The sequence below is a fragment of the Chrysemys picta genome, chromosome 2 (assembly GCF_011386835.1).
Source record: "Chrysemys picta bellii isolate R12L10 chromosome 2, ASM1138683v2, whole genome shotgun sequence".
NCBI classification, from domain to species: domain Eukaryota; kingdom Metazoa; phylum Chordata; order Testudines; family Emydidae; genus Chrysemys; species Chrysemys picta.
The window spans coordinates 35,092,182-35,118,433 of record NC_088792.1 but is presented as its reverse complement, the minus strand read 5'-3'; the positions used below and the strand labels follow the sequence as shown (position 1 = coordinate 35,118,433).

The 26,252-nt window shown below is 43.5% G+C and overlaps 1 long non-coding RNA gene across 1 annotated transcript; it reads right to left on the bottom strand.

Moving 5' to 3' along the window:
• Positions 1–17,433: 17,433 nt before the first annotated feature.
• Positions 17,434–22,029, bottom strand: LOC135981086 (uncharacterized). Its single transcript, XR_010598052.1, has 3 exons — positions 21,911–22,029; positions 20,924–21,203; positions 17,434–19,892 (listed from the first exon to the last, which is right to left on the bottom strand). It is a non-coding gene; the product is annotated as an uncharacterized LOC135981086 (long non-coding RNA).
• Between the last annotated feature and the right edge of the window lie 4,223 nt (positions 22,030–26,252).

Here is a 26,252-nt window from a genome sequence, read left to right as displayed (position 1 = left end):
TGCTGTTGGATCTGATGAGGTGTCATATCCTGGTGGGATACTGTATGTGACTTCAGGGAATTATTGACTAGTTGGCCTGTCTGAAGCAATTTGACATGTTTCTCTCAGGGGATACTCTCTTTCAGCACCCACTAGGTTTGCCCCCTGTCACCAGCCCAATGTGGATAGCTGCTGGTCCTTTTTTTTCTGTTTCCCAGTGTGACCCATATATGTCACTTATGTAAGAACATGGCCATATTTCAAGTTTGAGGTGTAAATTCCAGCTTGAGGAGACATACCCATGCTAGGTCTGATTGAGCTAGCAGTTATAGAGTGTAGATGTGGAGGCATGAGCAGTGGGTGGGGCTAGCCACCCCAAGGATATACGTAATGTTTCAAACTGGTACATACTCAAGGTGGCTACCTCCTCCTGCCACTCTTGCTCCTATGACTACACATTTTAGTTTTAGTGAGCTAACTTGATCAGAGTTAGCCAGGGATATATCTTCTCGAGCTGGAAGTGGAGATATACCCTAAAGGGGAACTCTTCTTTCCTGATATTGATGCCTGTTAGCTGTTCCATGCACAAGGCTATTGTGGCCAGAAGCTGCAGGGGAAAAACAACTGAGGAGAGTTGGCAGTTTTTCAAAGGGACACTATTAAGGGTCCAAAAGCAAGCTATTCCGCTGGTTAGGAAAGATAGAAAATGTGGCAAAAGACCACCTTGGCTTAACCATGAGATCTTGCATGATCTAAAAAATAAAAAGGAGTCATATAAAAAATGGAAACTAGGACAGATTACGAAGGATGAATATAGGCAAACAACACAGGAATGCAGGGGCAAGATTAGAAAGGCAAAGGTACAAAATGAGCTCAAACTAGCTACAGGAATAAAGGGAAACAAGAAGACTTTTTATTAATACATTAGAAGCAAGAGGAAGACCAAAGACAGGGTAGGCCCACTGCTCAGTGAAGAGGGAGAAACAGTAACAGGAAACTTGGAAATGGCAGAGATGCTTAATGACTTCTTTGTTTCGGTCTTCACTGAAAAGTCTGAAGGAATGCCTAACATAGTGAATGCTAATGGGAAGGGGGTAGGTTTAGCAGATAAAATAAAAAAAAGAACAAGTTAAAAATCACTTAGAAAAGTTAGATGCCTGCAAGTCACCAGGGCCTGATGAAATGCATCCTAGAATACTCAAGAAGCTAATAGAGGAGGTATCTGAGCCTCTAGCTATTATCTTTGGAAAATCACGGGAGACGGGAGAGATTCCAGAAGACTGGAAAAGGGCAAATATAGTACCCATCTACAAAAAGGGAAATAAAAACAACCCAGGAAACTACAGACCAGTTAGTTTAACTTCTGTGCCAGGGAAGATAATGGAGCAACTAATTAAGGAAATCATCTGCAAACACTTGGAAGGTGGTAAGGTGATAGGGAATAGCCAGCATGGATTTGTAAAGAACAAATCGTGTCAAACCAATCTGATAGCTTTCTTTGATAGGATACTGAATCTTGTGGATAAGGGAGAAGCTGTGGATGTGCAAAAAGAACAGGAGTACTTGTGGCACCTTAGAGACTAACAAATTTATTAGAGCATAAGCTTTCGAGGGCTACAGCCCACTTCTTCGGATGCATATAGAATGGAACATATATTGCGTAGAAGAATTAATGGACACAAATCTGACATCAGGAATCATAATACTCAAAAACCAGTGGGAGAACACTTTAACTTGTCTGGTCATTCAATGACAGACCTGCGGGTGGCTATTTTACAACAGAAAAACTTCAAAAACAGACTCCAACGAGAGACTGCTGAGCTGGAATTGATATGATTCAATCAACTTAGGATTGAATAAGGACTGGGAATGGCTGAGCCATTACAAACATTGAATGTATCGCCCTTTGTAAGTATTCTCACACTTCTTATCAAACTGTCTGTACTGGGCTATCTTGATTATCACTTCAAAAGTTTTTTTTTCCCTCTTACTTAATTGGCCTCTCAGAGTTGGTAAGACAACTCCCACCTGTTCATGCTCTCTGTATGTGTGTATATATATCTCCTCGATATATGTTCCATTCTATATGCATCCGAAGAAGTGGGCTGTAGCCCACGAAAGCTTATGCTCAAATAAATTTGTTAGTCTCTAACGTGCTACTCCTGTTCCTTTTGTGGATACAGACTAACATGGCTGCTAGTCTGAAAGCTGTGGATGTGGTATACCTAGACTTTAGTAAGGCATTTGATACAGTCTCGCACGATATTCTAATCGATAAACTAGACAAATACAATTTAGATGGGGCCACTATAAAGTGGGTGCATAACTGGCTGGATAACCGTACTCAGAGAGTTGTTATTAATGGTTCCCAATCCTGCTGGAAAGGCATAACGAGTGGGGTTCCGCAGGGGTCTGTTTTGGGACCAGCTCTGTTCAATATCTTCATTAACGACTCGGATATTGGCATAGAAAGTACTCTTATTAAGTTTGCGGATGATACCAAACTGGGAGGGATTGCAACTGCTTTGGAGGACAGGGTCATAATTCAAAATGATCCGGACAAATTGGAGAAATGGTCTGAGTTAAACAGGATGAAGTTTAACAAAGACAAATGCAAAGTGCTCCACTTAGGAAGGAAAAATCCGTTTCACACATACAGAATGGGAAGAGACTGTCTAGGAAGGAGTACAGCAGAAAGGGATCTAGAGGTTATAGTGGACCACAAGCTAAATATGAGTCAACAGTGTGATGCTGTTGCAAAAAAAGCAAACATGATTCTGGGATGTATTAACAGGTGTGTTGTGAGCAAGACACGAGAAGTCATTCTTCCGCTCTACTCTGCTCTGGTTAGACCTCAGCTGGAGAATTGTGTCCAGTTCTGGGCACCGCGTTTCAAGAAAGATGTGGAGAAATTAGAGAGGGTCCAGAGAAGAGCAACAAGAATGATTAAAGGTCTTGAGAACATGACCTATGAAGGAAGGTTGAAAGAATTGGGTTTGTTTAGTTTGGAAAAGAGAAGACTGAGAGGGGACATGATAGCAGTTTTCAGGTATTTAAAAGGGTGTCATAAGGAGGAGGGAGAAAACTTGTTCACCTTAGCCTCTAAGGATAGAACAAGAAGCAATGGGCTTAAACTGCAGCAAGGGAGGTTTAGGTTGGACATTAGGAAAAAGTTCCTAACTGTCAGGGTGGTTAAACACTGGAATAAATTGCCTAGGGAGGTTGTGGGATCTCCATCTCTGGAGATATTTAAGAATAGGTTAGATAAATATCTATCAGGGATGGTCTAGACAGTATTTGGTCCTTCCATGCGGGCAGGGGACTGGACTCGATGACGTCTTGAGGTCCCTTCCAGTCCTAGAATCTATGAATCTATGAATCTATGCACCCAGATTTCTGAACAGATAGAGAGATTCTGTTCCATAGTCTTTCTGATTCAGGGACATTTGTTCTGCCTCAGCTCCTGTTTCCTGAGGTGTCTGAAAATGGAATTAGTGTGCTCACCCATACAGAACAGCAACTACTGTATATGTTTATTTATGCCTTTTCTTTTGTTGATTGTATTTGCTATGATCACAAACTCTTGCATGCACAATCCCTGATTCTGAAACAATTTTACTCTTCCTATTTGTATTTGCATCAGTGGCCCCCTAGAGTTTGCCTGGGAAAAAAAATAGTGAGTTTGCAAATTTCAATTTTGGAAAATTTTGCCAGTGATTGTCATCTTGTTTTTGTGTCTTTGGCTATTGGTTTTTCAAATTTCTTCTAGCCTTTCAAATTTAAGTCTTCCATTCCTGTTGGTTTTTTTTTGTATTGGCTTCATTTGCTCTGGATTTTCACTTTTTGAAGGATATCCTTTTCACATGAATGTCAGGTACTTGCCCTTAGTCATACTTCTTTTTATTCCCACTTCCTATTTTGCTAAGGGATATACATACATACCTTTTGGTACTCTAGTTATGGGATGCTTAAATAGCCTCCATACTAGACTGAAAATTTTTAACATCTTTACTTTTCTCTTTAGTTTCTTTCTGGATTCCATATTTTTAAAATATCTCCCTTTGTAAAGTTTAGAGTCAGTTCTATTATGGTACAATCCCTCCCCAGAGGATGCAGAACATAGTTATATGGTGAATATTATAACTTAGTGGTTCAATTATGGTTCTTCTTAAACCACCTCCCATGTTATATTTTAATTAGGACTAAATCAAAACTAGACTTTTCTGTGTTCTAGACATAGCTGTTCCAAGAAGTATTGCTTATGATATTGAATAAATGCTGATCAAAATTTTACTCTGAGTCATTTGGCCTGGTAATATAAGATTAGTGACCAATTATTGCTATTTTATTAGTTTTTATGGCTTCTTTCTTCTCCTTCAAGAGTGTGTAGTTGTTTTCACTGGCATATGCCACCTCCTCCCCCCAATCCCCAACTATATCTGTGCTCAGGATTTTTGAATTTATATGTATACATATTCTAGAGAATTGCTGATGACGCTGTCCTTCCCAAATGCTGAGATGTTGATCTTTTCCCATGATTATTACTATCATCTGTGGCCTGTGTTTAGGAAGCAAAATGTGAAGCAAATACAGGGTCCAGAAAATGCATACTACAGTAGCTATCTGAATAGGGCACTTACCTAATATGAAGTAGGTGAAAAATAATTTATGGTATCACTTTAAATCAAGAAGACACAATACAGTACATTTAAGAATCTATTCTGAACCAGGAAAAAGAAATTTGAGTCAGCATCCATATTGGAGTACCGTATATACTCGTTCATAAGCCAAATATTTTTGGTAAAAAAGTGATACATCAAAGAGCGAGGGTCGGCTTATAAACAGGTCTACACCAAAATTTGATGATTTTAAACTCTATGGAATCATTGAATTGAATATCTAATACATTGTCATTTTGTTTACCTGGAGCGTCTGCAGGCATGGAGCTGAGCCACTTCCCGCAGCTCCCATTGGCTGGGAATGGTGAACCGTGGCCACGGGAAGCTGAGGGGCTCCATGCCTGCAGATGCTCCAAGTAAACAAAATGTCCTGACCCGCCAGCGACTTACCCTGATGGGCCGGGAGCCAAAGTTTTCCAACCCCTGAAATATAGGGTCGGCTTATGAAAGGGTCATACAGTTTTTGCTATTTTTACCTATCCATTTTGGGGGGTCGGCTTATAAACGAATGGGCTAATGAACGAGTATATACAGTAATTTAGTTTGAAATATAGAACTATAGTTATCCATCTTTGTCAACTTGAGACAAGACTGCTCCAATGTGCTCTGCTTGGCACTACTCTGAACAAGAACTTGTCAAAATGTTTCCAATGAACAGTTTTTCACTGTAAAATGGTGATTGGATAAAATTGGTATTTTTGTAAGAATGTGTCTATTTCAGTGTAATTTTGTATACAAAATTCAAACCCCTTTGTTTCAATAAGGTCAAAAAGTTCTCTTTCAACTTACCAGAACATTTAGTTTAGAATTGACTTTTTTTAGAAATTCATATTAGAAAAGTATATTTTTAATTGTTTTGAATGTATTCAGAAAACTGCTGTGCACATGTTTGCAAAGAGTCTAGGCATCAGGAAGATCTCTCAGAAATGTAAGGGTGTAGAAAGGGTTTGGATTTTGTCAATACTTTTGGGGCAAAGCAGTTTCAGGGGTATGCCTTCATAGCTCACAACTCGAAAGATTATGAAGCAAGATTTATCACCAGGCAGGTGCTAGTGAAAAAGTTGGATACAGGATTGATAACTCAGGAAGATAAACTAATGATTGTGAAGCCAAAGGCCTTGGACATTTCTCTTATTGATTTTTGAAACTTCCTGCCTATGAAAGATGTTGCAGATCATGGGTTTTGAAGGGGCCAACAGCTATTTTCCATGTTTTAACACTTAAAAAACAAACAAAACAATGTTGGGTCTAAACCTTGGATGGAGCACTATGAGGTTGACTATATGATACCTGAGGAGAAAGTGGAGTTTCTGGAGTGGTATCAAGCTAATCAAAATTACATTTGACCTACAAAATGAACTGGTACATTATTGCCAGCAGGATGTACAAATTATGAGAAGTCTGAATCCTCTACAGAAAATAAATCATGGAGATGACGGAGGCTGTGGTGTTGAAGAGTAGCAAAGAGGTGCTGAATTGGTAAACGTGTATAGAGCCATTCTAATACATCACATTGGCTCCAGTCTTCAGGGCGCTGCACAGATTTACGTTTTTAAACTCCATGACCATAGGGCTTCTTACACTATCAACTAGTTTCACTAGATAACTATCACACGCAGAAAATATTCTACCCTGGCTATCCAGTGGCTGATACCACCTGTCAAGGCTCCTTTCCCATTCTGAACTTCATGCTTCCACTTCTAACTACCAGCTTAGATCTGGTCCGCTGCCACCACTCCCAATGTGCTAATTCCCGTCCCTGGATAGCCTTGAGAGACTCTTCACCAATTCCCTGGTGAATACAGATCCAAACCCCTTGGATCTTAAAACAAGGAGAAATTAACCATCCCCACTCCTCTCTCCCACCAACTGCTGGTGGATCAAGAGCCAACCCCCTTGGATCTAAAAAACAGGGAAAATCAATCAGGTTCTTAAAAAGAAGGCTTTTAATTAAAGAAAAAGGTAAAAACCATCTCTGTAAAATCAGGATGGAAAATAACTTTACAGGGTAATCAAACTTAAAGAGCCCAGAGGACCCCCCTCTAGCCTTAGGTTCAAAGTTACAGCAAACAGAGGTAAACACCCTAGCAAAAGGTACATTTACAAGTTGAGAAAACGAAGATAAAACTAACATGCCTTGCCTGGCTGTACTTACAAGTTTGAAATATGAGAGACTTGTTCAGTAAGATTTGAAGAGCCTGGATTGATGTCTGGTCCCTCTTAGTCCCAAGAGCGAACTCTCCCCAAAAACAAAGAGCATAAACAAAAGCCTCCCCAACCCAGATTTGAAAGTATCTTGTCCCCTTATTGGTCCTTTGGGTCAGGTGTCAGCCAGGTTACCTGAGCTTCTTAACTCTTTACAGGTAAAAGGATTTTGGAGTCTCTGGCCAGGAGGGATTTTATAGTATTGTACACAGGAGGGCTGTTACCTTCCTTTTATATTTAAGACATACCCCCCAAATCACAGGTAGTGTTGGACAGCCGATTCCACACTGGCTGTGATTTCTTCCTGGAGCTCTAGGAGAAAACAGAGTTAATAAGACACATGCACCTTTAGACATACTACTGATTATATAAAAACTAACAATATGTCCAACATTCCAAGAACAATTTTTAACCAGTTGATTCTGGGAAACTTTCCTGGGAGAGTGCATCAGCCACTTTGTTAGAAGCTCCTGAAATGTGTTGTATTTCAAAATCAAAATCTTGGAGAGCTAAACTCCACTGAAGAAGTTTTTTTTTATTCCCCTTGGCAGTATGAAGCCACCTTAGCGCAGCATGGTCGATTTGTAGTTGGAAACGCCGTCCCCAAACGTATGGGCGTAGCTTTTCCAGTGCGTACACAATGGCGTAGCATTCATTTTCACTGATTGACCAGTGGCTTTCCCTTTCAGACAGTTTCTTGCTGAGAAACACGACAGGATGGAATTTTGATCCGGTCCTTCCTGCATTAAAACTGCTCCCACAGCCCGCTCATCTGTGGTTACTAGGAACGGTTTGTCAAAGTCTGGGGCCCTTAGCACAGGGTCAGACATGAGTGTCGCCTTAAGCTGGTTAAAGGCCTTTTGACACTCATCAGTCCACTGAACTGCATTTGGCTGTTTCTTTCTGGTTAGGTCTGTCAGTGGGGCGGCTATTTGGATGTAGTATGGTACAAATCGCCTATAATATCCGGACAAGCCTAAGAAGGATTGGACCTGTTTCTTTGACTTTGGAACTGGCCACTTTTGGATAGCATCTACTTTGGCCTGTAGGGGATTTATAGTTCCTTGACCCACCTGGTGCCTCAGGTAAGTCACTCTGTTTTGGCCTATTTGACACTTTTTAGCCTTAACAGTTAGTCCTGCCTGCCTGATGCGCTCAAAGACTTTTTCCAGGTGCTCCAGGTGTTCTGCCCATGAATCAGAAAAAATGGCCACATCATCGAGGTAGGCAACTGCAGATTCTCCCAATCCCGCTAGGAGACCATCTACCAGTCTTTGGAAGGTGGCGGGTGCATTTTGCGGCCCAAAAGGGAGCACATTAAATTCATACACCCCTGCCTGGGTGACAAAGACTGACCTTTCCTCAGCAGGTTCATCTAGCGGTACTTGCCAGTACCCCTTGGTTAAGTCTAAGGTAGAGATGAATTGGGCATGTCCCAATTTCTCCAATAGCTCATCTGTGCGTGGCATTGTATAGTTGTCAGGATGAGTTACAGCATTTAGCTTACGGTAGCCCACGCAAAAGCGTATTTCCCCATCTGGGTTGGGAACTAGAACCACTGGAGATGCCCATGCACTGTTAGAGGGGCGGATTATACCCATCTGTAGCATGTCCTGGATCTCCCTTTTTATAGCAGTTTGGGCATGAGGTGACTCCCGGTAGGGTGGGGTTCTAATTGGGTGAGCATTACCTGTGTCAATGGAGTGGTATGCCCGTTCGGTCCGTCCTGGGGTGGCCGAGAACATTGGCGCAAAGCTAGTACACATCTCCTTGATTTGTTGCCACTGCAGACGTCCAAGGGTCGCGGAGTTGTTCACCTCTTCCACGCCACCGTCACTTTTTCCTTCGTAGTAGACACCTTCAGGCCACTCAGCGTCATCTGTTTCCTGGGCTGTAAACTGGAAAACCTTTAATTCTCTGGAAAAAAAGGGCTTAAGAGAATTAACATGGTATATCTTAGGCTTTATGTTGGAGGTGGGGGATGCTATGAGAGAGTTAACAGTTCCTAGGCGCTCCTGTACCGTAAATGGTCCTTCCCATGACGCTTCCATTTTATGGGCCTGGAGCGCCTTTAAGACCATGACTTGGTCTCCTACTTTGAAGGACTGTTCTCTGGAATGTTTATCATACCAGGCCTTTTGCTCTTCCTGAGCATCCTTTAGGTTTTCTTTAGCAAGGGCTAAAGAGTGTTGGAGGGTGCTTTGTAGGTTGCTTACAAAGTCTAGAATGTTAGTTCCTGGAGAAGGCGTAAACCCCTCCCATTGCTGCTTCACCAACTGTAATGGCCCCTTAACCTCACGGCCATGCACAAGTTCAAATGGTGAAAACCCTAAACTGGGATGTGGTACAGCCCTATAGGCAAAAAGCAACTGCTGCAACACTAGGTCCCAATCATTGGTGTGTTCATTTACGAATTTATGTATCATGGCCCCCAAAGTTCCATTAAACCTCTCCACCAGGTCATTGGTTTGATGGTGGTAAGGGGTGGCAACCAAGTGATTCACCCCAGAGCTTCCCACAGGTTTTTCATGGTCCCTGCCAGGAAATTAGTTCCCGAATCTGTAAGGATGTCGGAGGGCCAACCTACCCTGGCAAAAATGTCTGCTAATGCCTGGCACACACTTTTAGCCCTGGTCTTGCTTAAGGGTACTGCTTCCGGCCATCAGGTAGCAAAATCCATGAAAGTCAGTACGTACTGCTTTCCTCTGGGTGTCTTCTTTGGGAAAGGACCCAGAATATCCACAGCTACTCACTGAAATGGGACCTCAATTATGGGTAGTGGCTGGAGAGGGGCTTTGACCTGGTCTTGGGGCTTTCCTACTCGTTGGCTCACCTCACAAGACTGGACATAATTGGCAACGTGCTTGCCCATTCCCTCCCAGTGGAAGGACTTCCCCAACTGGTCTTTGGTTCTGTTTACCCCAGAATGGCCACTGGGATGATCATGGGCTAAGCTCAAGAGATTTACCCGATACTTAGTGGGAACTACCAACTGTCTTTGAGGATGCCAGTCTTCCTGGTGCCCACCAGAAAGAGTCTCCTTGTATAAAAGTCCTTGTTCTACAACAAACCGGGATCGGTTACAAGAGCTGAGAGGCAGTGGGGTGCTGCGTGCCGCCGCCCAAGCTTTCTGAAGGCTGTCCTCTGCTTCCTGCTTGGCCTGGAACTGTTCCCTTGATGCTGGAGACATTAGTTCCTCCTTGGACTGTGGACTTGGGCTTGGTCCCTCTGGAAGCAATGCAGGTGCTGGGGCTGTTTCTGTTGACTGTGAACCGCTGTCTGCTAGTGCACTATGTTGTATTTCAGGCTCTGGCTGAGCCTCTTGGGTAGGGTTATCTGCTGCTTCTGCCAGTTCAGGCTCGCTGGTGCCCTCTGGCGTTGGAGTTGTAGACGGGTTTGCAAACGCTGTACTCAGTGCTGGCAATGGTTCTGGTGCTGGTTGTGTTGCAAGTTCCGGTTCTGGGACTGGCTTTGGCTGGGTCTCTGGGATTGGATCTACTACGGCTGTTGCAGTCGTTGGCAGGGGATCCGGTTCCACCACTTTTGTCTGGGTCTCTGGTAACACAGACGGGGCCCTGGTAGATGGCTCAGGAACAGGGATGGGGGTGAAAGCTTGCTTAGCCTGGCTGTGGGTGACTATTCCCACCTTCTTGGCTAGCTTCACATGGTTGGCCAAGTCTTCCCCCCAGCAGCATGGGGATGGGATAATTGTCATAGACTGCACAAGTCCACATTCCTGACCAGCCCTTGTACTGGACATGTAACTTGGCTGGAGGCAAGGTTACAGAGTGTGACATGAAGAGTTGAATGGTCACCGGAGCCTCCGGGTTGATGAGTTTGGGGTCCACTAGGGATTGGTGGATAGTCGACACTTGTGCCCCGGTGTCCCTCCACGCAATAACCTTCTTTCCGCCCACTCTCAAGGTTTCCCTTCGTTCTGAGGGTATGAGAGAGGCCTCTGGGCCTGGGGATCTTTGGTGTGATTGTGATGTAATGAACTGTAATCGGTTGGTGTTCTTGGGGCAGTGAACCTTTATATGTCCCAGTTCATTACATTTAAAACATCGCCCTGCTAAGGTATCACCAGGGCGAGGTTGGTTGGTGGAGACTGGTGTGATGGGGTGAGAAGGCGTCTGGGGTTTCCTTTGGGATGTGGGTGGGGCCTTGGGTTGTCCCCGGTGGTAAGGTTTTGTTTCGGCTTGCCCCTTCTGATATTCGCTCCAACTGCTACTAGTTTTTTTCTTTTCTGCCACCTCCACCCATTTGGCTCCAATCTCCCCTGCCTCGGTTACAATTTTAGGCTTCCCATCTAGGATGTTCCTTTCTATTTCCTCAGGAACACCCTCTAAAAACTGCTCCATTTGCATTAGGAAGGGCAACTCTTCCGTAGATTTAACATTTGCTCCTGATATCCAGGCATCCCAATTTTTCCCAATGTGGTAGGCATGTAGGGTAAATGACACATCTGGTTTCCACCTTAGGGCTCTGAACCGCTGACAGGCATGCTCGGGTGTTAGCCCCATTCTGATTCTGGCCTTGTTTTTAAAAACTTCATAACTGTTCATGTGTTCCTTAGGCATTTCAGCCGCCACCTCTGCTAAGGGTCCACTGAGCTGCAGCCTCAGCTCTACCATGTACTGGTCTGTAGTGATGCTGTACCCAAGGCAGGCCCTTTCAAAATTTTCTAAGAAGGCCTCAGTATCATCGCCTGCCTTGTAGGTGGGGAATTTTCTGGGATCGGAAGCGGTACCTGGAGAGGGGTTGCTAGGGTTGGATGGATTATTCTGCCTAGCCCTTGCTAATTCCAGTTCATGCTTCCTCTCTCTTTCTCTCTCCTCCATCTCTTTTCTCTCTGCTCCATAGCGCTCTAATCAGCTTCTTCTCGAGTTTTTTTTAATTGGAGCAGTCTCTGATGTTTCCTTTCATTTTCTTCTGCTTCTAGTCTGGCCAGTTCTAGTTTGTTAGCTGCTTCACTGGTAGTCATTTTCCTGTATTCTTGTGCTGGGCCACACCCCTCTGCAGTTCATTGAAACTGGGATGCACTCACCTCAGGGGTGCTTAGGTAACAGAGACTTTCTAAATAGCTATCCCCGAGAGGTAGAAAGAAAAAATAATAATTCAGCTTGTAAATTCCTTTTGCCAGCTGTTTGCTGTTACCCTTCCCTTTATAGTTATGACACAACCCACAGCTTTTTGAATTTACCATCTGTTTTTTCCATGGGTGTGCCATCTGTTACTGTGAAAAGGTGCAGAACCTTCTTTTTGGGACAACATTTGGTCAACATTATTACCAGACCCAGTTTAGGGCTGGCTTTCTCTAAAAGCCAGGGTTCGTAATCAGAACACTCTTAGAACACGAATGGCCAGTATGGTAGAATCAGACAGGAATGTGGCATATTGAGGACTGTTGGAACTGCAAGCTATCACTTTAAGAGTGGAGTGGTTTCCTGGTCTGGCTTGAAGGCTAGGAGCTCTGTGGGGAAGCATGTGAATCACAGAGTCAGTCTGAAGAGAACTGACCTAGGACAAGATTGGGTGAGTTTTGCCTCTCTCCCTGAGGGAGCAGCTGGCTTTGTTTTTCTCTGTTTTTTTGTTTTCTTGTGTGTTCTGAATTTTAAAAAATAAGGTAGAATGACTTTGTAAGTCTCTAGCCAGTGTATGTCATGTTTTTAATCTAACTTCTCTGTGTATATGCCATAAAATATAACAGAGAATACAGGTGATAAGGGTAGGATTTTTTTTAAAGTGTAAAGATAAAATGGCAGGATATGGCAATATGGACAGTTTCTAATTTAATGAAAAAAGTTTTTTGCCACATATACTCAGAGTTGAGCAGCATTTTTATGAAAATGCTATAGAAGATACCAATAAACAAAGGGCTGCTTGTCTAATATTGGTGGGGTCTATTAACCCCACAAAGAAAAAAGTACTAACATTTGAAAATGAGCATGCCTGAGAAGAAGGGCATCAACAGCAGTCAGGAAGATGACACAGGTTGGTGCCTATCATAGGGATTCAGGTTTTATGGATATCACACTGGCAGAAGCAATAGTTTTTTAATAAGCTGTAGTTCAGGTGTGTGTGTTTTTTTCCCCCACAGCCCTGAATGACAAAAGTTTTGCCGACAAAAGTCCAGTGTAGACCAAGCTTTTCATCAGGTCTGGGAAACATGCTCAGAGTGTCATAGCTAAATACAAGGCAGAACAGATTGTTCCCTTGAAATATGTGTTGACTACTTATGCTAAACATTCATGGTGAAATGGCCTGTTAATACCTCTCCAATCATTGGGGATAGGGGGAAGCAGCTGGGGGGCGGGGTTGTTAGTAGATTATAGATTGTTGTAATAAACCATAAATTCAGTGTCTCTATTCAGTCCATTATTTTTATTGTCTAGCAAAATTATGAATTTAAGCTTGTCTTTTGAAAGTGTTGTGCAGGTTTCCTTTGAGGGTGAGGACTAATAGGTCAGATATAGAGTGATTGCTTTGTGAAAATTTTTCACCCACAGGTGATAGGGTGGTTTTTTTTTTTGTCTTTTTATCATTGTCCTTTGTTCATTCGAGAGCGTAGTGAGTGTCTGATTGCACTCACATAGTGCACTAAATGCCCAATAACAACTTTGGAATAGTCAAAGTTAAACTATGTCCTCCATGACAGCTCTCTTTCTTCCAGTGATGCCTCTCTGGATAGATGGCAAACTCCTGTTCCCTCTGTGCCTAGCATATGCAGAAACCAAACAACAGCTGCCTTGCACACCTGGTGAAAGCTTGGAATTCAGATATTTGTTCAATAAATCCAGACACTTGTGCTGGTAGGACTTAAACCTGGGGAATATATGAAATGTAGTAAAACTTAACTTCTATAAATATTACTGAGATTCTGATTTCAAATACTATAAAAAAAGATCATAGTAAGGACAAGGGAGAAAAGATATTGCATTGAAGTAGCATAAAGACTTTGAAACCATTTTCCTAAAAACAATAATTAGGGATATAGGATTTAAATCTGACAGAGAATAAATTCATTTGGTGCCTGATTTAATTGCTTGTTTCCAAAAGAGAGAGCACTGTAACTATAAGGAAATGTATTTTGCAATTTTTGTACATAACAATTGATATAACCAACATCACCCAGTCAGTAGTGTAGCTAGCGGGGTGCAGGGGAAGCAGCTGCTTCCCCTCAGCACATGTTCCAAAAGCGGCGCCTTTCCAAAAGCGGCCGGAGGAGCGAGGGGGGGGGTGCAGGCTGGTGGCCCATAGTGCGGCTGGCAGCGATGGGGGGGCGGCGGGCGCGGCCAGAGGAGCAGGGGGGGGGTGCAGCTGGGTGGGGGGGCCCGCAACACGGCCAGCAGCCGCAGCTGGAGGAGTGAGGGGGGCGCAGGCTGGTGGCCCACAGCGCGGCCAGCAGCCATGGGGGGGTGGCGGGCACGGCTGGAGGAGCGGGGGGGGGGCGCAGCATGGCGGCCGGCTGCCGCGGCCGGAGGAGCGAGGGGGAGCGGTGCAGCCGGAGGAGCCAGCCAAGGGGGGGGCATGGCCAGAGGGGGAGCTAAGAGGGGGGCACCTTTTTTATGTTTGCTCCCCCTCCTCTTAGAAGCTGGCTACACCACTGCACCCAGTTTACTAAAATCCATCATCTTTGGAAGGGAACTAACACCGTTTATAATTGTCTTGCTGTGTAAGTACATGAACCTATTTTAAATCGTACTTATTTGTGCTGAATCTTTGAGAATTCAGTTGCTTACCTCTTGTTCTGTTGTCCGGCTAAAATTAAACCTTGGATTTAAGTATTACTGAGAATTTACTAGCATTATCAACTACAACTGTTTTGCCATCAGCTCTACCTAAATATCCTCCGTCCCTTCCTCAGGAGCTGTGCTGCCTGCATGTGAGAGAAGGAAACTGCAGAACAGCTGCCCTGACCTCGGGGGTGGGGAAGGAAATACCTCATAACTCTTAACCTTGCTTCAGTCTTCACAGGAATTTGCTACAAAATGCTGAAGTATTTTTCTATGGTGATTCTTGATTGGGTTGTTTATATGTTCCATTACATAAGTTATTCTGTGCGCATGAATACCTCATACTTTCAAACATTATCCTCATTTCCATTTCTTATGGGCACTCTAAATGTTGGTTTACTCTTGTCTATCTTAGGGTACTTCTACACTGGAGCTGTAGTTTCCAGCTTGAGGAGATATTCCTTCATGAGTTCTGATTTGAGCTAGTATGCTAAAAATATAAAAGGATAGCCACAGGGATGCAAGTGGCAGGATGGGCGGTTAGCCAACCAAGTACCTACCAAGGGTTTTAGATGGGATTATACTTGGAGTGACGAATCCACCCTATTGCTCATGCCACCATGGATACACTACTATTTTTAGTATGGTAGCTTGATTACAGCTAGTGCGCATTTGTACCTGAGCTGGAAATTACACCTCCAACTCCACTATAGATGTACCCTAAGATACTGAGAGCATTGTGTTTGTTTTATAGCCTAGTTTGACACTGGATTAGGATATTACTTTTTAAGCATTATTAATATGACAAAGGTGAACGAAAGGTCTATTCTCTCTTCCTTTAGCTCTCACCTCCCTTTTATGTTGGTATTACTGTAAATCATGTGTACACAAGGTGAGGAGAATAGAAACCTACTGAAATAACAAGACATGATTAAATCAATTTATAGTATTTTCTTAAATTAGAATACTAAAAATTGTCTGTTACAGTGCTCAATGTACTTTTGTAGATAAAAGCTTTGTTTAATTAAAGCTTTGGAAATTGTACATTATGCATTATAAAATACCCTGCCTCTTGAAAATGTCAGTAGTTCAAAGGATCCCCCTTCTTCAGAACAAATTCTTTGGTTGCCAACAATCATTCCTCCATCACCACATGCTAGTTTTGTTAGTCATGTCCCTCCTGCTCACTCAGTCTGCACTTTTTCCAGTTTGTCCTGAAACAGAGGTGAGGGATGGTCACCAAGTTATTGTTTGACTATTGAGGTTTGGCAATCTCAATTTAAACCCTTCATTTCTCACTTGAAGTGAAAGTGGAATACAAAGATGGAGCAGAGCTGGGATAGGGAATACATGTTTCTCCCTGTTTAAGGTAATTTGAGTGGTGGCTGTGTATCTAGAGAGGTGGAATACTGGTCAGAGTACACACTCAAAAAGCCATACTGAAGAGATGTGGCATATTTCAGGATATGATCACATAAAAGGAAATTCACTCTTTTTACTTTTCTAAATCTGACCCACATTTTTCCACTTACCCAGTATAAGAAATGGTGTATTTATGATGACAAATGGCACCCCACAGAACAACAACAGTCCAAATCTTAGCACAGCTGACCCAGAAGAAGTCATTCTAGTCTAACCTGAAAAACTGTGTTAGCGTATGTGGGTTAGAATTTGCAAGCTGTTGCATATTGCAACATACTACTGGCCTATAGGCAATCAACATAATTATAGTGTTTTGCATAAGCATCTTCTGAATACTGCTTCCCATTAGAACATTACTAAGAGCAAATGGAATGAGAGTTTAAAACCAGACTGTATGGACAAAATTATTCCCTCAGTTAAAACTGTGCAGCCCCCAAAACATCATTGAAAAATCTGGTCCTATAGTTTAATGAATTGCACAGAAATTCTAGCATACAGTCAAATAACTGAATATTGATACAATGTACAAATGCTAGAAGTCTAAATACTAAGATGGATGAACTAGAGTGCCTGGCATTATATGAGAATATTGATATAATGGGCATTGCAGAAACTTGGTGAAATGAGGCTAATCAATTGGACACCATAATGCCAGAGTACAAAATATGTAAGAAAGACAGAATAGATCACACCAGTGGGGGATTGGCACTATGTAAAAGAAAGCATAGAGTTGAATAAAGTAAAAATCCTAAATGAATCAAACTTTACCATAAATTCTCTATGGATAGAAATTCCATGCTGAACAATAAGAGTATAGCAGTAGGAATATACTGCTGACCACACTGATGATGGTGAAATGCTCAGAGGGATTGGAGAGGCTACAAAGGCAGAAAGCACAATAATAACGGGGATTTAAACTATCCCTATATTGACTGGACATATGTCACTTCAGGAAGCAAGGCAGAGATAAAATTTCTAGACACCATAAATGACTGTTTCTTGTAGCAGCTTATCTTAGGATCCACAAGAAGAAAGGCAATTCTTGATTTAGTCCTAAGTGGAATACAGGATCTGGTCCAAGAGGTGAATATAGTGGAACTGCTTGGTAATAGCAACCATAATGCAATTTAAATATAACATCTTTGTAGGGGAAAAAAGCCAAAGAAACCCACCACAGTAGACTTTAACTTCAATATGGGGAACTACACAAAAACGAGGAAGCTGTTAAATGGAAACTAAAAGGAACAGTCCCAAGGGTGAAATCCCTGCAAACTACATGAAGACTATTTAAAAACATCATAATAGAGGCTCAAACTAAATGTATACCCTAAATAGGAAGAAAAAAAATAGAGGAACAAAAAAAAATGTGACCATGGCTGAACAGCAGAGTAGGAGAGGTGGTGGGAGGCAAAAAGGAATACTTTAAAAATTGGAAGTCATATCCTAGAGAGGAAAATAGAAAGAAGCATAAGCTCTGGCAAGTCAAGTGTAAGAGTATAATATGGCAGGCCAAGAAAGAATCTGAAGAGCATCTTGCTAAAGATTAAAAGAATGCTGTTAGTTTTTGTAAGTACATCAGAAGCAGAAAGCCTGCCACTCAGTGGGCCCACTGTACAATCACGATACCCAAGGAGCACTCAGGGAAAAGGCTATTTAGGAGAAGCTAATGAATTCTTTCACCAGTCTTCACTGCACAGAGGATGTGGGGTAGATCCCCACACCCAAGCCATTCTTTTCTGTTTACAAATCTGAGGAACTGACCCAGATTGAGGGGTCATTAGAGGAGGTTTTGGAACAAACGGATAAATTAAACAGTAATAAGTCAGTAGGCCCAGATGGTGTTCAGCCAGGAGTTCTGAAAGAACTCACACATGAAATAGCTGTGGTATGTGACCAATCATTTAAGTCAGCCTCTCTACCAGATGACTGGAGGGTAGCTAATGTAACTCCAATTTTTAAAAAAAGGCTCCAATGTGATCCTGGCAATTACAAGCTAGTAAACCTAACTTCAGTGCTAGGCAAATCGGTAGTAATCCTAGTAAAGAACAGAATTAATATAGAAAGATGAACATGATAGAAAAGCTGTGTTGACTCCCCCCCCCCCCCAACGTAAAGGGAAATCATGCCTCACCAATCTATTAGAATTCTCTAAGGGTGTCTATAAGCATATGGACAAGGGTGATCCAGTGATTATAGTGTACTTGGACTTTCAGAAAACCTTTGACCCTTTTAAGCAAAGTAAGCAGTCTTGGTATAGGAAGGAGAGTCCACTCATGGATCAGTAACTGCTTAAAAGATAGGAAACAAAGGATAGGAATAAATGGGTAAGTTTTCACAATGGAGAGGGGAAAACAGCATGGTCCCTCAAGAATCTGTAATGGGACTTGTGCTGTTCAACATATTCATGAATGATCTTGAAAAGGTGGCCCAAGACAAAGTGTAGTTTTTCCCCAGATACTATTGTGACACACTTTCAAGAACATAAATCCAAGAATGTGCAATTCAGTCACGTGGCTGCAGAGAGGTGCAGCAGGAGGGGACTAGGGGATGAGAGGGCAGCTCAGTTCAGCATGGTCATCCTGTGAAATTGGAGTTAGAACTGTGCTCCCAGCAGAAATACCATTTTAAAAAACAAACAAGAAAACCACACACACTTCTATGGCCCCTACTGCCATATAAACTCTAGAAACACATTGATTTAGTGAAAGGTATTGTGGTTCATAAAATACCTCCACATCTTAGATGTTTAAAGTTCTGCCGAACACCTCTACAATCCCGCCTTGATTTCATTATTGGTAACAATGATTAATCCCATTGTGCCGTAACGATTTGCTTCAAGGTTTGTGTAGAAGAGCGACTTTCCAACTGACACATGCCCTCATGGCTGGGTGCAGAGTTGTTGAAGCCTTCTTAGTTGCCTCCCCCAAATGTCATTTATGCCTGTTGTGGTCCACTTTTTGTGATTAGGCCCTGTAGCCAGGCAACGATAGTCCCACCCCTTTCCAGGGTAACAATGTCCAGACGCAAGGAACAAAAATTCTTCCACCCTTCATGGGCCCACTCATCATAGCACAGGATAGAGTGTAATTTCCCCAATAGTTGTAGGTAGCAGAGTGTGCTTTTTGTAGCGACTGACATCTGCTATCTAGGAGTTTAGTGTCAGAGAAGAAGAGTCCAAGAGGATCCTTAGAGTTCAGATTATTTTGACAATCTGGGAACATACATTCTCAGCTGGAGGATCTGTCATGCTAGTGGCAGACTCTTCAAAGAGTTCTATTCTGCCTACAAGTAGAACTTCCATCTTGTGGGTGGGAACTTCAAGCAGGTCTCTCCCTCCTGAGGACAGGAAAGTAATAGTGACATTAGAGTGTGTTGTGACTGATAAATAGAGCGTGCTAGTAAGAGCTGTTTGTGATTTGTGTGGCATAGACACCTGCTCCCTGGGAACTAGAACCTCGACTAATTTAATACAGACAAAGCCACCTGTCAGTCAGTAGGGCTTTTAGTCACCATTGAGCTGGGTTAGATCAGAACTATTGACCCGGAGAGGAAAACATGCTTAAATCTTGTTAGACATAATATTTATTACCAACCACTTGAGACACCCAGTGCCTAAGCCTAGCTGATTGTTCTTTAATAGCTCCTCATGTGTAGGCAGGACTGATAGTTGTAATGTTTGCTAAACTGAGTATGGAGAGGGTCCCCCTCCCCACAAACAAAAGGGAAAACAAAACAATCACATGGTGAAACACTTTTTTCTCAGACTTGTAAAATATTGAAGATCATAACCCAGGCTACTACAGGTCTGGCGATGATGCAGGCTTCAGCTGTTTCTCACTCCTTGTGTCTTCTTGAAAGACATGTCTTAGGCCTAAGCAAAAAAAGAGTATTGAAGAGATTTGCCTCCAGAGGTTTGTCTGTATAAAGATTCTCAAAGGCCCCCAGAAAGCTGTCATCCAGCTGGTGAGAGATTTTCAAAAAAGAAAACTGGTTTAAACTGCCTTGTTTGGTTTCTATACTTAGTACTTTTTAGACTTCCCCCTCCCCCAGCCTCTTCAACTTCTTCTTCTTCTTTTTATGGCCTTCATACCTCCAACTCAACTCACCCCTCTGCTGGGCTGGGCCGGGCCAGGTCAGGCCAGGCCAGGCAGAGAGTTCCTCCACTTCTGCTGGACTGGGCCAGGGAGTGAGACCCCCCTCCCCAACTCCTGGGTTAGGGAGCAAGTGTCCCATTGCTGGTTGCAGTGAGCAATCAGAAGAGGGGGTGGGTCTGGTGCAACTGCAGGTCCAACAGTGAAAAGCCCAGCCCTGAGTTCCAGCTGCCAGGAAGCTCCCAACCCAAGTCAGTGGGTTCTGAGGGCCAACCAGAATCCAGGACATTTGGGAAAGATGTTTAAAAAAAAATCCACAATCCCCTCACCACTATTTTGAAAAAGTACTTGCAGATAAGTATATTTTAAAGGTACTTCAAGCATTTTTTTTAAACTACCAGTATTAAGTACAAAGTACATAGGTACTTAAATACGTGGGAGCTCTGTGAAAAACACCACTCCACCAGTGGAACCAAATTCCAGGTGGTCTCCTGTCATCACAAGGGAGACATGCACTCTCTCCTACATCAAACTGCCTGCAAGGTATACACAAGACTTTGTATAATACTGAAGCATGAAAGAACAACTTTCCAGAACCCAGAGGAAAATACCTTAGTTCACAAGCAAGTTAAGAGTTGGTTTAAAAAAAAAGTATGTTCTTTTTGCCTCTTTCAAGGTTGCAGGGGCCTTTTCTTCTTGGAGGATGGACTAGGTGAACCTTACACCTCCACAGCAGATTTCTTAAGAACATCAAGAAATATTAGAAACAGAGAAAATGTAGTAAAACCAAGAAAGAGTTTGCTTAACATACCTAGATTTACACTTTGCATAAGCCAGTCCTTGCTTACAGAAAGGAGACACATGCTTACATATTCCAAAAAGCAATCTGTGGCTCTATCTGCAGTGACAGAGTTCTAGCCACCACACTGTCCCAGAAGAAAGAGACGTCTCTGCCTATAGTCTTCAGAGCTCTCCTTTCCCACCACGTCTCACTGTGGTTCTGTTTGCCTGTCCAAACATGGCTCCCATCCAGAGCTCATTGGGATTGTTTTGACAGTTTTTGTGGAGTGTCAAACAAAAACGTCTCCCTACTAAAAAAAAATGTTGAAAGACAAAACAACACTAAAAAGCTTTGAAACTGTTGAAATGCAACACTGACATATTTGAAATGAAAAACTCTGTTTTTCTGATTCAAAATGACTTTTTGGTTCTAAATTTAAGCTAATTAGACTAAAAAAGTCAAAATAAAAACAAAACTTTGAAATATTTCAATTGAGCTGAAACAATTTTTTTTTCTATTTTTGGTTTGCATATATTTTTGAGATTAAGATTTTTCCTGATAATGAAATGAGAACAAAAAAAGAAAAAAAAAAACTCAAAAATATTCCTGGGACAGGAATACCATTTCCTGCCCAACTCTACAGCAGTCACCCTTCTCCCCATTCTTTATGCCAGTTTTCCCAGGGTTGTCCTAGAGCCTCCAGGAATTAAAGATAAATCTTTAATTAAAGATAAATGGCATGTGATGAAACCTCCAGGAATTCATCCAACCAAAGTTGATAACCCTACCATGTAGTCCCAGAGCACTTCTTAGTGATTTGGTGTCATGTTGTAGGCATGCCCCTCCACCCTATTAAAGTAGCCACAGTAACAACCCAGGGGAAAAGACACCCACAGTAATCAGATAACATGTCCTGTTTTCAGGACAGGAACTATTGCAATCAAATGCTTCATCAGTTCAGGAATCCTTACGACAAACCAGTTCATCAGGCCGCGAATTCAGGACTCCCAAACTTACTGTCCACACCCAGGTCTCTGAGTTACTTTGGGCTAACTTCTGGTACATAAGCAGCTGCTAGCCACTACAGCTTGCTTTGTTCCTACTCCCCCACACTCTTTACTCTGCTTCCTGTTTATATCACTCAACTCAGCCCCTAGGCAGGTCAGGGCCTTGATGATTATCTGCAGCAGGCTGTATGCTTCAGTCTGTCTCTTAAAGCAGTAGAACCCTTTTCTCATACATTCTCACATACCTCCCTCCTCACTCCCCAGGCGCTTGTCCATGTCTTAGGATGTGGTCTATTGTTAGTCCCCGTTTATATGTGTACTTCATCAGGGCAAGCTTCTTAATTGATTTCCCCAGGGCTGCTGGCCTAGCTACTTCCCTTGGACCATTTCCTCTAACCAGAGGGGCACTTCCTGCTTAGCAGCCCCAAGGAAGTCCATCAGTCCCTTGTCCATATTTTTGTTCTAAAAAATGTATAGACCAGGACTTTCATTTCTCCAATGGCTTATGTAGCTTATGTGGCAAACAAACTCTTCCCCAGTCTTCAATATGCTGTATTTCAAGACAAACTACATCTTGTAAGGTAAGGCTGCTGGCCATATCAGAGGTAATTAAGAGCACCAGGTTTGTCCTGTTGGTAAACTAGAATAAGGCTGCCTCTCAGTCTCTTTGAGAGCAGCCTCACAGGATACACTCTCAGGCACATCCTTCAAAGTTAAGATTATCTTTCATCCAGCCCAACTTCTTGTCTGGGTTCTGATTATTACCGACCACATCTTCCTCCCTGCAGTCTGCAGTGAAAGACTTATGAGAGCCCATTTCTTATCCTTTAACCCATGCTACTTTGTGGGTGATGGTGAGAGCCATGGCTTAAATTCTCATATAGTATTTCCTGGAATTCCCCACGCTTTCCACCCTCCCATTCGGGGCTAGGGGCTTCAGCCTCATGGGTTTGAAAATATTTACTGGAGCTCTGCTGCAGAGAGCTCCAGCTCAGTTTAAGCCCTGGTAAAAGAAGAGGAACCACTTTTATTCTACTGCCCTGGTGAGGTCATCTTTGCTTTTATGATGGACTGCTTTTTAGCCCAAGCCCAGTTAGGGCTCTGCGCTGCTGCTTCCAGGTCACCTGCTGGGGAATACACCCTTGTTTTTTTCTCATCTACCTTGGTTTTCTCCCCAATGGGTGTTTCCATTTCACTAACCTGGGGACTTGTGCACTCTCACATGACCCATCTATTACTTGACTTTCACTATTGCTTAAACCTTTGTTCAGGGCTGCCTTCTCTGTCTCTAGTAGTTCCACTTCTTCATCCTGTGCCAGGATGATCTGATACTGGTGAAAGACTTCTTTACAAAGCTCTTTCAGGTCTTTCTCCAACAGCAAACATGGTTGCTCACCATTTTCTTTTTCTGTCCTTAGGTGAGACAACTCCTGCTCCTGTTTTATAGTTTAAGCCAGGACCTGAACTCTGGAGAAGCATTTTTCTTCTAGGTCCTACAAGGTCTTTGCTTTCTGGGCCTGTAGGACATTCACCTCTGTCAGGATGTCAGCCCTGGTCCTCACAGCTGCAGTAATCTCTTATTCTGAATCTTTCCAATTTATAGCTACTCAGCAAACCTCTCTTCTAATAGAGTGTACCACCATCACCACAGCTTCTATTGTAGTTACAACCTCTGTATTTATGCCTATCAATACCCTGTCCTTTGGTGGGCTATCCTATTGCCCCTAAGTTGCTTGGGGAGGTAGTTGTTGGCTTGCTTAGATTTCTCCAGCTTGTGAATACACTTGCCAGTGTTGTCCTTGGAACTCATGAGGTCCTCCATCTTGGCGAGGAATTGTTTATTGTGCTCTGCCTTTTGCTCTATTGCTTCTTCCAGGGTCAAAGAGAGGCCTTGATTTCTCTCTTGTGTGCTTCTTCCTCAGCCTCTACCCTTTCCTTCCATACTTGGCAGAGATGTTCTTCTCTACCAGCACCTGACTTAGGGCCTTCTGCAGCTTCTTCTTGGCTTCCTCCACTGAGTTCATGCAGTTCAGGCCATCATCCAACTACATGTATGCTACCTATTGGTGCAGGACGGAGTTCTGTTTCCCAAGGCTCCTCTTTGACTCCTCTTCCTCCTCCAGCTGCTCTTGGAAGATGTTCTTCTTATCTGCCATCTGCTTCATTTGGCTGCTGGGGCTCAGCTTCTGGCAAATCTCCTTCTGCAGCAGCTCCAGTGTATTCTGAAGCTGTGACTCCATTGCAGAGACATCTTTCACGTCCTGTTCCCACTTTGCCCTGAGTTTCTGCTGTGCAGCAGTAGAGTTTAGGCCAGGGGTCGGCAACCTTTGGCACGCAGTCGATTAGGGTAATCTGCTGGTGGACTGCGAGACATTTTGTTTACATTGACTGTCCGCAGGCACGGACCCCTGCAGCTCCCAGTGTCCGTGGTTCACTATTCCCGGCCAACGGGAGCTGTGGGAAGTGGCGTGGGCCGTAGGGACGTGCTGGCTGCCGCTTCTCACAGCTCCCATTGGCTGGGAATGGCAAACTCCGGCCACTGGGAGCTGCTGGAGGCTGTGCCTGCAGACGGTCAATGTAAACAAAATGCCTCATGGCCCACCAGCAGATTACCCTGATGGGCTATGTGCTGAAGGTTGCCGACCCCTGGTCTAGGTTGTCTGCAAGCTCTGTTTCCTATGTCTTCAGTTTACCCCCTTAGGTCCTGCTTCTGGGTTTCTGCTTTGTTTCTGGCTGCTTGTTCAGTCTGCAGGTCTCCCTGAAGTTCAGTGAGCTGATCTTCCAGTACAGATTCTAGAGTCAGGTTTCTTCCTGGACCATGTTGTTCTGGACTACCTCCTCTTCAACCTTAGTCATGACTTCTTTTAGTTCATCCTCCTTCTGTTCCAGTTAGTTATCTTTTAAGTTCTGTGATCTGTAGCTCAGTAACCTGGTCATGCAGATTGGTGAAGTCTTCCTCAAGCTTCTTGGAAATTATCCCCAATTCTGGCTCCTGCCCGGGCAGCAAACCAGGGGCTTCTCCATTTCATGGCCTATACTACTTCTGTATAAAATTATTCAAGCTTCCCACTCGCTCATATCCTGAGCCTGAGGACTGAGTCAAGGCATACCCAGCAAGGGGGGAAAAGTATGAAACCCTCTGGCAGCCCTTTGCCCTTATGGCTTGCCCCTGATGTTTGCTTCTGGGGTTACCCCAGCGGTTTGCCCAGTACTACATTCTTACTTCCCCATAATAACAGCCCCTCAGTCCAAAGTTCCTGTGGGGCAGCATCTTCTCACATGCCTTCTTCCTTGCCCTTAACACAATTTACTCCGGGGGTATCATTCTAACTGGCCCAAAACTGTGTGCTCTTAGTTCTTTCTTTAGCTCCTGCAGCTGTCTGAGTCTCAGTATCCTTAATAGTCCAGACCTCTCCAGGTGCCTCAGTGCCCTGTGTTGCCCAGCAGTCCACATGGGTCTGCCCCTAGGGAACCAGAGACTAGCTTATGTGCCCCACTTGGATACAGTCTGTGCCCCTGATTAGCAAGACTGCATGTCTCCTTCCCCTTTGACATTCGTTACAGTCTGTCTTGTGCAATTGCTGCTGGGCTCCTGGCCATGCCTGAGACCAGACCTTCTGGGCCATTGCTGTCACTCTCTCTAACAGCTTGGGCTGACCTCTCACAGCCCCAGATAGCACTGGCACTTCTCTGCATTCACATCCCTCCTTGGTACAAGGGGGTTTCAGTCCCTGTTCAGGCACCATGTGGAAAGGTGCAGGCAGTCCCAGTGTGCCCTTTGCATCTTGGTGTCAGCCTGAACCGCAATATCTGCACTGCTGTTTTTAGTATCATAGCATGAGCCCTGTGAGCCTGAGTCTGTGGACCGAGGCTCTGATGCTCACTGCCATGGGTTTTGAAACTCACTGTACTCCTATCCAAGTCAGTTTGGATTTGCCTTCTGGTACCTGCCCACAGCAACCTTCCTGGCTACTACTCCCTGCTCTCCCTCCGTGTTCTGCTTTCTGTTTATATCACTCAGCCTGTAGGTGGGTCAGAGCCTTGTTGATTATCCCCAGGCAGTAGGCTGCAGCCTGTCCCTTGAAGGGATAGTATCTTTTCCTCATACACTCTTTTACACTTACACACAAAATAAAGAGTTTTGGACTGGTTGCTTTCTCTAAAGGTTCATGTACCCGAGGCCTAGGAGATGGTTCATTGAGCATATAATGCCCTTGAGTGTCCTCCTTTCAACTGCTTAATGATGTACCCCAGAGACTGTGTTTCAGAGACTTATCTGTCCATTATGTTAAGTGGTTTGTGATGGGCCATTCTCACTGTTCATTGTGGAAGTTGGTTTTGCCTGGATGGGA